Here is a 13,661-nt window from a genome sequence, read left to right on the forward strand (position 1 = left end):
CTTATTTGCGATTTCCAAAGCACATGTAACAAGCAATTCCTTAATGCGAATTGGGCATTAAGGAATCGCTATTTACCACCAAGTTGAACTTGGTGGTAACCATGTGCAAATTTAAAAAATGCATTTAAAATGCATTTTAAAAATGTACATGTAAAGCACACATGCCCTTTTGGCATGTGTGCACCTTACATGTTGTAAAAAAAATATTTTGGGGTGCAGCAGAGGGGACCTAAGACCCCCAGCACCCTGGACTTTGCATTTCTAAAAATTGCGAATTCCAGTTAGGAATTCGCAATTTTGAAAATGCAAAAAATTTGCAAATATGGGCCCACAGGCCCATAGGTGCGAATGGGGGCCGGTAGGGCAATTTGTGATTCGGTAATAGCATTTGCGATTTTTAAGAAATCGCTATTACCGAATCACACGTGATACATTGCATTTTGCGAATCAGAAATAGCGATTTCTTGAAAATCGCTATTTCCGACTCGCGAAATGCATTCTTGATACATCTGCCCCTTAGTGCCGTCCCATGGTTGTTTCTCAATTGCAGCTTCCTTCTTATAGTTTCCGTCTGTTTTTGAGAGTGAATGGGGTGGAGACAGTTTATCAATTGTGGAGTGCTCTAGGCTTAACCTCAGGCATGAGTGTGACCTCCGGACAGTTGGTCCATGTAGGAGGCTGGCCTGGCTTGTAGTGGGTACCCAAGGTACTTACACCTGTGCCAGGTCCAGTTATCCCTTATTAGTGAGGAAGAGGTGTTTCTAGCAGCTTAGGCTGGTAGAAGGTATCTATGGCAAAGCAGCTTAGGCTGAACTAGGAGACATGCAAAGCTCCTACTATACCACTTATATCATATGCACAATATCACAAGAAAACACAATACACAGAGTTACTAAAAATAAAGGTACTTTGGGGCATATTTATACTCTCTTTGCGCCAAATATGCGTCAAAAATTTTGACGCACAATCGGCGCAAACATTGCCCCATATTTATACTTTGACGTCCGACCCCGCGGGCGTCAAAGTTCCACCATGTGCGTCATTTTTTAGAAGGGGGAACCAGCCTTGCGTTAATTATATGCAAGGTAGGCGTTCCCTTCCAAAAAATGACTTTAAGGCCTGTGCGCCTTATTTATACTGTGACGTCATTTTGACGCACAGGAGGGGGCAGGCCTTAAAAAACGGCGCCCAGCCTGTTGGGCGCCGTTTTTTAACGCCTGGGTCAGTGCAGGCGTTAAGGGACCTGTGGGCTCAGAAGGAGCCCAGAGGTGCCCTCCCATGCCCCCAGGGACACCCCCTGCCACCCTTGCCCACCCCAGGAGGACACCCAAGGATGGAGGGACCCATCCCAGGGAAGTAGAGGTAAGTTCAGGTAAGTATTTTTTTCGTATTTTTTTTGTGGCATAGGGGGGCCTGATTTGTGCCCCCCTACATGCCACTATGCCCAATGACCATGCCCAGGGGACATAAGTCCCCTGGGCATGGCCATTGGGCAAGGGGGCATGACTCCTGTCTTTGCTAAGACAGGAGTCATTTCAATGGGGGTTGGGCGTAAAAAAAAATGGCGCAAATCGGGTTGAGGCCAAAATTTTGCCTCAGACCTGACTTGCCCCATTTTTTGACGCCCAAGCTCCATTTTCCCCTACGCCGGCGCTGCCTGGTGTGAGTCATTTTTTTTGACGCACGCCAGTCAGCTGCGCCGGCTAACGTCATTCAATAAATAAGGCGCCCGCATGGCGCTTTGGAATGGCGTTAGCCGGCGTTAAAATTTTTGACGCACAACTGCGTTGGCACAGTTGTGCGTCAAAAAGTATAAATATGGGCCTTTATTTTTATGACAATATGCCACAAGTATCTCAGTGAGTACCCTCAGTAAGAAGGTAAGTAATATACACAAGTTATATGTACACAAACCCAAATCAGGTAAGTAAGAGCAAGAAAAGTAATGCAAACAGTGTAGAATTACAATAGGTTGCAATAGGAGAACATAGGTATAGGGGCAACACAAACCATATACTCCAAAAGTGAATGGACCCCAAACCTATGTGAGCTTGTAGAGGGTCGCTGGGACTGTAAGAAAACAGTTAGGGTTAGAAAAATACCCCACCCCAAGACCCTGAAAAGTAGGAGTAAAGTGCACCTACTACCCCCAGAGAGCACAGAAGTCGTGATAGGGGGATTCTGCAGGAAGAACAAACACCAGCAGTGCACTGACAACGGATTTCCGGACCTGAGTACCTGTAAGACAAGGGGACCAAGTCCAATAGTCGCGACAGTGTCCGGGGGGGTGGGGGGGCAGGAGCCCAGGAAACCCCGGATGAAGGTGCAAGGAAGATGCCTCAGGTTGGAAGAAGCTTGGAGTTCTGCCAGAAAGAAGAGGACTAGGGACTTCTCCTTTGGAAGACTGATGTCCCACGTCGCGATGAAGCTTGCAGAGGTGTTCCCACGCAGAAAGACTGCAAACAAGCCTTGCTAGCTGCAAGGGTCGCGGTAGAGGTTTTTGGGTGCTGCTGAGGACCAGGAAGGACCAGGATGTCACCTTTTGGAGGAGGAGACAGAGGGGGCGCTCAGCAACTCAGGAAGCCCTCACAGAAGCAGGCAGCACCCGCAGAAGTACCCCAACAGGCACTTAGAAGAAGAGTGAACCGGAGTCCACGCGAAGTTACAAAAGGGGGTCCCACGACGTCGGAGGACAACTCAGAAGGTTGTGCACTGCAGGACGGAGTGCTGGGGACCCAGGCTATGCTATGCACAAAGGAAATCCTGGAAGAGTGCACAGGAGCCGGAGCTGCTGCAAATCACGCGGTACACAGCTTTGCAGTCTAGCGTGGGGAGGCAAGGACTTACCTCCACCAAACTTGGACTGGAGAGTCACTGGACTGTGGGAATCACTTGGACAGAGTTGCTGTGTTCCAGGGACCACGCTCGTTGGGATGAGAGGGGACCCAGAGGACCAGTGATGCAGTCTTCTGGTGCCTGCGTTAGCAGGGGGAAGATTCCGTCGACCCACAGGAGATTTCTTCGGAGCTTCTGGTGCAGGGTGAAGGCAGGCTACCCCCAGAGCATGCACCACCAGGAAACAGTCGAGAAAGCCGGCAGGATTAGGCGCTACAATGTTGCTGGTAGTCGTCTTGCTACTTTGTTGCGGTTTTGCAGGCGTCCTGGAGCAGTCAGCGGTCGATCCTTGGTAGAAGGTGAAGAGGGAGATTCAGAGGAACTCTAGTGAGCTCTTGCATTCCTTATCTGAAGAATTCCCCAAAGCAGAGACCCTAAATAGCCAGAAAAGGAGGTTTGGCTACCAGGTTAGGAGGATTGGCTACCAAGAGAGGTAAGAGCCTATCAGAAGGAGCCTCTGACGTCACCTGCTGCCACTGTCCACTCAGAGCAGTCCAGTGTGCCCCCAACACCTCTGTTTCCAAGATGGCAGAGGTCTGGGACACACTGGAGGAGCTCTGGGCACCTCCTCTTTCCTTCATCCAGTTTCACGCCAGAGCAGGGCTGGGGGATCCCTGAACCGGTGTAGACTGGCTTATGCAGAGATGGGCACCATCTGTGCCCATCAAAGCATTTCCAGAGGCTGAGGGAGGCTACTCCTCCCCAGCCCTTCACACCTATTTCCAAAGGGAGAGGAAATCCTTTGTTCTGCCTTCCTGGGCCAGGGCTGCCTGGACCCCAGGAGGGCAGAAACCTGTGTGAGGGGTTGGCAGCAGCAGCTGCAGTGGAGACCCCGGAAAGGCAGTTTGGCAGTACCCGGGTTCTGTGCTAGAGACCCGGGGGATCATGGAATTGTCCACCCAATACCAGAATGGTATTGGGGTGACAATTCCATGATCTTAGACAGGTTACATTGCCATGATCGGAGTTACCATTGTGACGCTATACATAGGTAGTGACCTATGTATAGTGCACGCGTGTAATGGTGTCCCCGCACTCACAAAGTCCGGGGGAATTTGCCCTGAACGATGTGGAGGCACCTTGGCTAGTGCCAGGGTGCCCACACACTAAGCAACTTTGCACCCAACCTTCACCAGATGAAGGTTAGACATATAGGTGACTTATAAGTTACTTATGTGCAGTGGTAAATGGCTGTGAAATAACGTGGACGTTATTTCATGCAGGCTGCAGTGGCAGGCCTGTGTAAGAATTGTCAGAGCTCCCTATGGGTGGCAAAAGAAATGCTGCAGCCCATAGGGATCTCCTGGAATCCCAATACCCTGGGTACCTCAGTACCCTATACAAGGGAATTATGTGGGTGTACCAGTATGCCAATGTGAATTGGTAAATTTAGTCACTAGCCTGTAGTGACAAATTTGGAAAGCAGAGAGAGCATAACCACTGAGGTTCTGGTTAGCAGAGCCTCAGTGAGACAGTTAGACATCACACCGGGAACACATATAGGCCACAAACTTATGAGCACTGGGGTCCTGGCTAGCAGGATCCCAGTGACACATAACAAACACACTGATAACATAGGGTTTCTACTAAGAGCACTGGGCCCTGGCTAGCAGGATCCCAGTGAGACAGTGAAAACACCCTGACATGTACTCACAAACAGGCCAAAAGTGGGGGTGACAAGGCTAGAATGAGGCTACCTTCCTACAGTCCATCAGTTGGCCCAGGCAAAACCACTCGTTTAGTAGTAGGAGGACTAGTTGGAATCATTGTAGTAGTAACTGCTCCCAATGATGCAGATTCTGTAATATTTTAAAATATATCGAATGATTTGAGACAGGTATTTTGGCCACTAGTGTTCTGCTTAAGCACCTTCTTTTTCTCTTGTGCGTCTACCAAGTCCTTTCTATGAGATGGCTGCTTTCTCCCGGGTATTATCTCCAATTTCTTATAAATTGAGTAGAGCATCCTTAATGGGGAAACTCGCCAGGCACCACGACCAGGTGCCAGATGCACCACTTACAGCACCTCTCACTAACACCACTCCTACTCCAGATGCAGCAAAATCAGTGCAGAATCCCTCTTGCCTCCCCCCACGAACCTTTCCACCATGGCCCGTCCGATGGCGAGCGAGGGAGGCAGAGCTGAAGGAGTGCCCGGCTTCCCAGGATGCAGGAGAGGCGTGGTCCAGGTCCAGGCAGCGGTGGGCAGCAGTGAGCAACGAGGCTGCTAGGGAGAGGAGTTGAGCTAGTGCTCACTGGGAAGCACCCGCAAGCCACACCCAGTCCCAGCTGGGCCACCTTCATGGGGACCCAGGCTCGCACTTTGAGGCGGTTGAGTTCAGCCACCGAGCTCACGCACCCCTACCCCCACACACACTGTGTGCCTCGGCACTCCTACACCGCTTCACCCCACACTTTCTCCCCAGCCTCAATCCTCAACTCAGGGCTCCTCAGTTCCTCAGTTTGGCTGCTTAGGGGAAAAGAGAGCATGAAAGCAAGACCCTCCACAGCTCCACTATGACTCCTAAAGCTTGCTGAAAATTGCTGCAGGGGATCAGGATGTCATGTGAGGAGGGGGCCGGGGTCTGAGAAAGCTGGTTAGAACTGAGAGCCTCCAGAGCCTCTACAGAGATGCAGCGCTACTCTATAGAAATAAAAAGGAAGAAAATAATACATACTGCCAAATAAACATGGTAGCCATAGGCTTTCAATAAAACTTGCAGATTAAAAAAAATGAATACTCCCATGTAATTTTTATAGAGCAGTAGAGATGCTTCCTAGCAGGCAGCTTTACTCAAACAGGTATACAAGCCCCTTTTGGTTTCCTTCACAGAACAGGATATTGATTACTGGTGCTTAGAAACTGTACTATTGGCTTTGAGTTACTGCAATCTGAAGATATGGGCAAAACACCTAGGATGACTAAAAAATAAAAAAGGGTAAAAAAAGGAAATAACATTTGCGAAGAATGCACTGACCCACCAGCCCTGGCAGTGAAGCATACTTTGTTTCAAGTGAATGTGCACATATCATCAGCTGAGCTAACAACACTCACAGTGCACGACAGCCAATGGCTGAAGAGAGCTGACGTGCTGCCCCTACAATAACCTTTGTTGGGCTGAAGCAAAATGTGAATGATAGTTGAACAGACCAGGGTGGAAGAGAGAAGACTCAAAGTTAATGGATGTTTGGATTTGACCTTGAGACATCTTTAGTTATCTTGTCAAACTCATGTTTTCCAAAAGCATGCTGATGGGGCAATGGACCAGCCCACTTCACCCATTGGCTGTTTTGCACAGTGAGCGACAGCATTTTGCCGGACCGCACGTGTAAATCCGCAAAAACAGAAATGCACTTCAATGACAGGGCTCATGCAGTGGAGTTGCTGGGCCACCCCTTTGCTTTTATATCTTTTATATGTTTGCCAATTTCTTCTTACTATTGCATAGGTTTGAAAAAAATGTAAAAAAGCATGCTTGCAAAGGCCAGACCTGTTTGCTTTGCCCATGCTTGTTTCATTGTTTGCACTGGAAAAACTAAAAGTTGTCTGAGCTGGACTACAAGAGGGAAAAGGGTCAAATTCTGCACAGGACGTTAATGTCTAAGGTGACAATAACTACTTGTAATCACTATTAAAAAAAAATCCAGGCCGCAGCATTATCCCTGATTCCCACCAGTGTCAGCAAGGGAAATGATAGGCATACCTATTAACTTTGGCAAAGCCAACCAAAAACAAACTCGCAATACAGCCTCGCATTTTATTTTTTTTAAAAACAATTCTGAAACTCCCACAAAATAAAGACGTGACCAAAAGTTTCAAATAAAATACAGAGTTTTATTTACAAATTGTCAGTCATTGTGCTTTACATTGTGGCCAAATAAACACAAATATTGTCCTAAAACAGGACTGGAAGCATATAAAAAGATGACTTTCAGCACCAATCAGGCCCTTTATGTTTTTATTTTGAAATAACAAGAAGTTAGAAAAACATTGGGTACGATAGAGCACCGTACTTTTTCTGTACTGAAAGTGCAAATGTGCAAAGAAGTTACATGAAAGGCAAAAGCTAAGACTCTTACTTCTGGCAGTTTACTATCTCTCGGTTGACAGCGCAGCTGTCTGTAAGACTTACTGTTACCACTTCTGTAAAATATACATGGAATGGGCTTTGGCTCCCATCGCAAGGGTATTGCTCTCCTCAAACTGATGTCTGTTTAGTGTATCATTCCACCTCCTATGGAATGCTTGCATAACAATCCTAGGAAGCTGTTTTACATCTCAAAAGTACACTTAGGGCTTCATTTAGAGTGTAGCGGATGGGTACTCTGTCACAAACGCGATGGACATTCCATCTGCCTTATTCCAAGTGCATTAGGATACAGCGTACTTGAAATGAGGCAGATGGGATATCCTTCACATTTGTGGCAAAGTATCCCATTTGCCAATTTCTAAATCATGCCCTTTGTCATCACACATTACATTTTTTATCTCACTGATGCACTGTATACAGAAAGCAGCATTTAGTATTTTTACTGCAGGACGCTTTTTAAAACAAATTTGTAGGCAGGACTCAAACTGCAGGGCCAACCCATTGTTTTTGACAATGCTTGTTTTTATCTTTGGCATCATGTAGGTATTAACATTTTTGACATGTGGTGCAGACGATACTCCCAAACCTCACTGCAGCACCCTTCACTGCAAGGATCTCATTGGATGACTAAAAAGGAATAAAAGGGTAATAGGTAAGCAGCTTCTGACAGGCAGCACTCTACATCCCATTGCTCACCCACTCCAATTTACAAAATTTTTATTTGGAAATGTAAGGGGGCACTGTAGCATTGCATGGTGTAACAAAAATAACATGCCTCATTGTACACCCACAAGAGGGTAAGTGGCCAAAGACTAAGGGCCAGATGTACAAAACGTTTTGCATGTCGCAAACAGCAAATTTTGCTGTTTTTGCGACGTGCAAAAAGCACATTGCGATGGCCAATCCCTGTTTTGTGATTCGGTAACCTCGTTACTGATTCGCAAAACGGGACTGTGAGTCGCAAATAGGAAGGGGTGCTCCCCTTCCTAATTGAGAGTCACAGCGCAATGTTGTATTGTTTTGTGACCGCGGTCGCAAAACAATCAAAGTTAGCACCCATTTCAAATGGGTGCTAACCCATCCGCAAAAGGGAAGGGGTCCCCATGGGACCTCTTCCCCTTTGTGAATGGCCTGGAAAAAAAAAATCAGAGCAGGCAGTGGTCCTATGGACCACTGCCTGCTCTGAAAAAATGAAACAAAAACGTTTCATTTTTTAGTTTTGTAATGCATCTTGTTCTCCTTTAAGGAAAACGGGCTGCATTAGAAAAAAAAACTGCTTTATTTAAAAGCAGTCACAGACATGGTGGTCTGCTGTCTCCAGCAGGCCACCATCCCTGTGAGTGCCGCGAGTCTCAAGGGGGTCGCAAATTGCGACCCACCTTATTAATATTAATGAGGTGGGGCTTTGCGACCCTCTTGCGAGTCGCATATGGTGTCAGGGACACCATCCTACATTCGGAATTGCGACTCGCAAATTGCGAGTCTCTCTGACTCGCAATTTGCGACTCGCATTCCAGAATCTACTTACATCTGGCCCTAAGTTACAAAGATGCACAGAAGTGAATAAAACGGGCAATGGGAAAGGATTGGTCCAACTGTGAATGGTTTTGACTAAGGGCAATCAGGAGCAACGTTACCTGAAATGGCAAATTGGTGCACTGATAAACTGGTGTGCCAACAACAAACATTAGAGCTGAAAAACAGTGACAGGATAAGAGGAATGTACCTCAGAACATTCATCTGACCTCTAGGGACTATACTACTAGGGTGTAAGTAATGTTTCTGACCATGATCATACCTTTGCATTCCTCCATTTACTGTCAGTAATAAATGCAGCAAGAAGGCCTGGTCAAAAGATGGCTGTTTTGTTTTGCCTCACTCAACCATGCAGGAGATACATGGTCGAGTACAGCACACATCTCTTAGCAGTAACCACAGGCAGATCAACCTATAGGTAAACCAATAAAAATACATTCTCCAGCACAATAAAGGACTTTGGCCCATATTTACTGATGGTTAGCCTCGTTTTAGAGCCATCAATTTTGGCGCTAACCTAACTCCATGTTTATATTTGATGCTAAACCCATCTAACGTCAAAATATTGGAGTTAGCACCATGTTTAGGATGCGCAAAACCACCTTGTGTCACTGAGATGCAAGGTAGGCGTTCCCATCCTAAACACGACGCTAACCCCCAGCACAATATTTATCTCCAGGCACAGAAACCACGTGCAAGGAAGAGGCAGACCTAAATAATGGTGCTAAGCCTGCTTAGTGCCATTATTTAACACCTGGGTCAGACAGGTGAAACACCATGGAATGGGCACTAAGATGCCCTCCCCGAGCCCCAGGAACACCACCACCTACATCACAGGGACACTTCAGGAGGGTGACCCCCTCCCACGAAAGTATTTTGAAAATATTTTTTGTAAGTGCCATTGGGGGCCCCTTACATGGTGCCCTTTGCCTGGCAATGGGTATGTTGGGCTTGCCCAGGGGACACTAGTCCCCTGTGGTGGGCACTGGGGTGGTGGGCATGACTCCTGTCTACACTTAGACAGGAGTCATTTTTGGGCTGCTTGGGCATCAGAAAAATGAAGCTAGGATGGTTAGTGGCATATTATTTGCCACTAACCAGCCTAATGTAATTTCAGACCAACTAGGCCATTTTCCCTAACGCTGTCACTGACTGGACAGCGTCTTTTTTTTTTTTTTAGATGCTAGCCATTCCTTAGTGCCATCTTGCGTCATTTAGTAAATACGGCGCTAAGATGGCTCAGGGAATAGCGTTAGTCGGAGTTAAGAAAAATGACGCAAAACTGAGTCAGCACAGGTTTGCTTCATTTTTCATAAATATTGGCCTTTGTTTCATGTCAGATGTGAGCTCTGTTGGACCAGATAGGTCAGCTTTGCAGACATTTCTCCAAACCTACAGCTCTGACAGAGATAACACTTCTGAAGAAATATCTTAGTACTGGTCAGACTACCTCTGGTTCTTGATTAACTTATGGCAACAAGAGCAGGGTTTTTCATGTTTTGATTGTGCCCCTCCAAAAATGGTGTATGATGTGACATGAACATTGAAAGGAATCAAATGTCTTCCTGTAGTGCACCACAAAAAGTCCAGGTTAGTTGAGCCTCCTCCTCCTTCTCCACTATGTGCACAATCCTGTCCACAGTAGGATAAATTTCCTTAAGGGCCTTACTTAGCCTCGTTACAATAGTCTAGGATCCTTGTCTTGTAAGAGTAGGCTAAAGTATTCATGCATGTCTCTCTCGCAGCTCTGGTATGTGCTAAAGTGTTAGTTTTGGTGATAGCTTACATCAAATACATACATGTAAAAGAATTGTCTGCAGTCTCACTGGTTGGGAGAAGTCTTTTCCAATTCGAAGTATGGGATTTCAGAAGAAGGCAAGAAAATGATGGGACACTTGCTCCTTAAACTACGGCCAGGAAGTGATAGCTTGTTGCTATGTTAGTCAATAGTATGGTTCTGGTCACCTCTGAGGACAGATCTTGAGTTAGGGTAGCATTTCTCAGTATCCTGGGACCCTGGTCCATTTATCATTTACACGGTCTCAGATTTTGAAAGGGAAAGCCTCCACGTACCTTCTCAACACCGGCTGCAGGGGCAGCTGGGACAATAGCTCATGCCCATAAACGCGCACAATTTCTCGCCGACACAGTTCTTGCAAGCTAAGTGGCCGACTGCAGCGCAGTGGCTTTGTCAGGACTAGCCGGATGCCATTTTCACAGCAGATGGGCCTTATTCGGGTTCTGTCCACCACCAGCTCTAGCAGCTTGACCAGGCAGTCTGCTGAGTGCTCCCGTAGCCAGAAGCGGCCCTTGTGAAATGCAACTCGCACACTGACAGGACCACCCGCCATCCTGACGCTCAAGGTGAAGAGGTGGTGGTGCTGGGAGCTGTCCCGCACAAGGAAAGTACCCACTGGCTCCTTGTTGATCTTCTCATGGGCCACCCCCATAGATAGAGGGCCCCAGTAGAAGCCACTGTTCTGCAGCCTGGCCACCGAACGTTCCACGACTTCTCGTTCTCGGTTCCTGAAGGCACGGTAGTGAGTGGCCTCAGATGTGGACTGGCAGCTTGGTGACACGGTGGTGATTGGCACCCTCCCTCCGACCATCTCAGTAGGCCCATGGCGTGGGGCCCAGTTCCATCCTCCTCAATACTGCTAGTCAAGACCTGCATGGAAGAGGAAAAGAAGGATAAGACACTGCGAACTGTGACTGAAATCTAACACAGACAACAATTGCACAAGGGAAAAGCCTGTAAACCAGTGAGTGGCTTTCACACAAGGTGATGGGAGCAGATGCCAAAACAGAAATGACACTTAGCTGCAACACTAGTTACCCAGACAGATGGAGGACACCCATTCACTGTGCATTTTTATAATACTTCCTGCCCTTTTTAGAATCTTGTGGCTTCAGTGTGGCTCTAACTTCAGAAATGTTAAGCTGTCTTGAGATGGAAGGCTCCCAATCTCCTCCTCCTCCTCACCAACAAAAATAAAATAAGATGGGGGGAGTCAAACCCTTTGCTTTATTCTGCTGAAACCAAATCACCTTAGTTCAGTTGTTAAACTTTGCTGTATGAAAATCAATATGCTAAAATCGGAGTGCTGCTTGTAAATCTGATGAATCTTATACTGAATAACTACTGTTAGTGATAAGTAACATTCCATTCTGCAACCTGTGACGTCTCTTACAGTCACAGGCTCCGAGAGGAACATCATACAGTATTCAAACAGGACAGAGGTGCCCATGAAGTCTATCATTTACAGAAACATTTTTCAGGGATGCCTATTCCATCTGAGCACGCACCTCAAAATCTCGGCAGTAATACCTGCTGAAAATATGTTTTGATTTTCATGTACTGCCCTACAGAGCTCTATGGGATGTGTCTTTATTTTTCCAAGTCTTCTCCCACAATTACCACTGACGAAATACGTCCTAGGGCGAGCAGCTGAAGAACAAGGGGCCATATGTACTAAAGCATTTTCCCATAGACACAGAATGGGTAAAGTCCTTTGGTACATCTGGCCCAACGGTCCTTATTTATACTTTTTTTTATCGCCGCATTTGCGTCATTTTTTGACGCAAAAGCGGCGCTAAAAAAGTATAAATATGGGCCAATGTGTTTTTTGGCAACAAAATGTGCAACAAGACACAGTTCACCTTGGGATTGTCTGCTTAGCCACGGCGTTTCTTGTTATTGCTACTGGTAAGTCATTAGAAGTGCCTTTAACATACAATGTTCTATTGCAGTATTAACAGAAAAAACGATGCCTGACACACACACGGTGACTTCAGCTCAAAAGGACAGCTGGCAAAAGGACACAGGCGTTAACCGAAGGAATACCAACGTTCCACGTCGAAGTAATGGCAAATATAAACAAAATCCTTACAGGAAAGAATTCTCATTTAAGTAAGGACTGAACAGCAGCACATCATCGAGCCGGGGCGCTGCCTTCTCAAGTTCTATGGAAGATCAAGAAAATGTTTAGGGACTTTTCTTATAAAGTGCAATAACCAAACAGTGAATCCTAACAGAACACTGCTTGCTGCCACGAACGACAACAGCATCACCCTGGCATAATACAATACTAACAATTCTGTGCAAACACTAAATACAGAACAGTGTACCGTTACAGTGGAAAGTTGCCCTTGAAACTCCACCTTAAGTTTCACAGAATTTCTTACGAGGAGATGACTAAAAATGAACATACTGAAATGGTTCAAATGTCATCAGCTATTTTCAGGATTACTGGGGTGTGGCTGAAGTATTTCCCCCGTGTTCTGGATAGATGGTAGTCAAATTCTATAAATAATCAATATCTACAATTAAAATTCTTAAATATTGCCACTTAATAACGTAAAGCCCTTCTTTTGTGCAACTTGTGCATCACTATATGTGCCTCATAGTAGACTCAAAAAGAATTCTGGCAGTGAAATAGACTGATTAATATGAAAGTCTCATGCCACATCAGAGATAACCACTAGGCATGCTTTAAAAAGAACATTGTCCTACGGAACAAGGCAAAAAATAGTCAATACTCATTCACCTTGTTATGATACAAGCCACTATCTAAGCATCTTTATACTAGAGAAATAAAGTCGCAGTTGTGCATGAATATGAACAGAATTCTTGATAATGCCACGTGAATCACATTGATTTCACCAAACTGAGGCAGATATTAAAATATCTCAGACATATAAAAGCAGGGATCATCCTGCTGGCTTTTTTCCAATATTTTAGTAGAGTCCAAAGTGGACCTTTGATTAAGGCACAATACAGCCCGGACTTATTAAGTCAACGCAAACAGGATCACTGTTTATGAGCCAGCATCTAAAAGAATGAGCTTCTGTATAATATCTGTTCAGTTTGTGGGTGCAAAGGCCTCTAAGAGTGGACATCAACCATTGATACCTCTGTGTCAAGTTAACGTGGATGAACTTTAAGACTTCAGGCATGCTACAATGCCAGCCATCTGCCTCATTATTCCTCTGATTCATCATGGGGACACCACGGGCTGTAAAGAGGGTTTTCCGCACTGAGGCCAAGATACAGACAATGCCGGAAGCTCTAGGCCATTGAAAGTAGTATGTGTTCCTCATGCCAAAATCCTTGGCCAGACAGCAGGTAGCAGGACTCTCA

At 46.1% G+C, this 13,661-nt stretch overlaps 1 long non-coding RNA gene across 1 annotated transcript in view; it reads right to left on the reverse strand.

The window, feature by feature from the left end:
• Positions 1 to 6,708: 6,708 nt before the first annotated feature.
• Positions 6,709 to 13,661, reverse strand: part of LOC138292545 (uncharacterized) — a 35,459-nt gene continuing 28,506 nt past the window's right edge. Inside the window, exon 4 of the long non-coding RNA XR_011202719.1 lies at positions 6,709 to 11,189. This is a non-coding gene — a long non-coding RNA (uncharacterized lncRNA). The remainder of the gene's footprint in view (positions 11,190 to 13,661) is intronic.

The sequence above is a fragment of the Pleurodeles waltl genome, chromosome 4_2 (genome assembly GCF_031143425.1).
Source record: "Pleurodeles waltl isolate 20211129_DDA chromosome 4_2, aPleWal1.hap1.20221129, whole genome shotgun sequence".
In the NCBI taxonomy this organism is placed as follows: Eukaryota; Metazoa; Chordata; class Amphibia; order Caudata; family Salamandridae; genus Pleurodeles; species Pleurodeles waltl.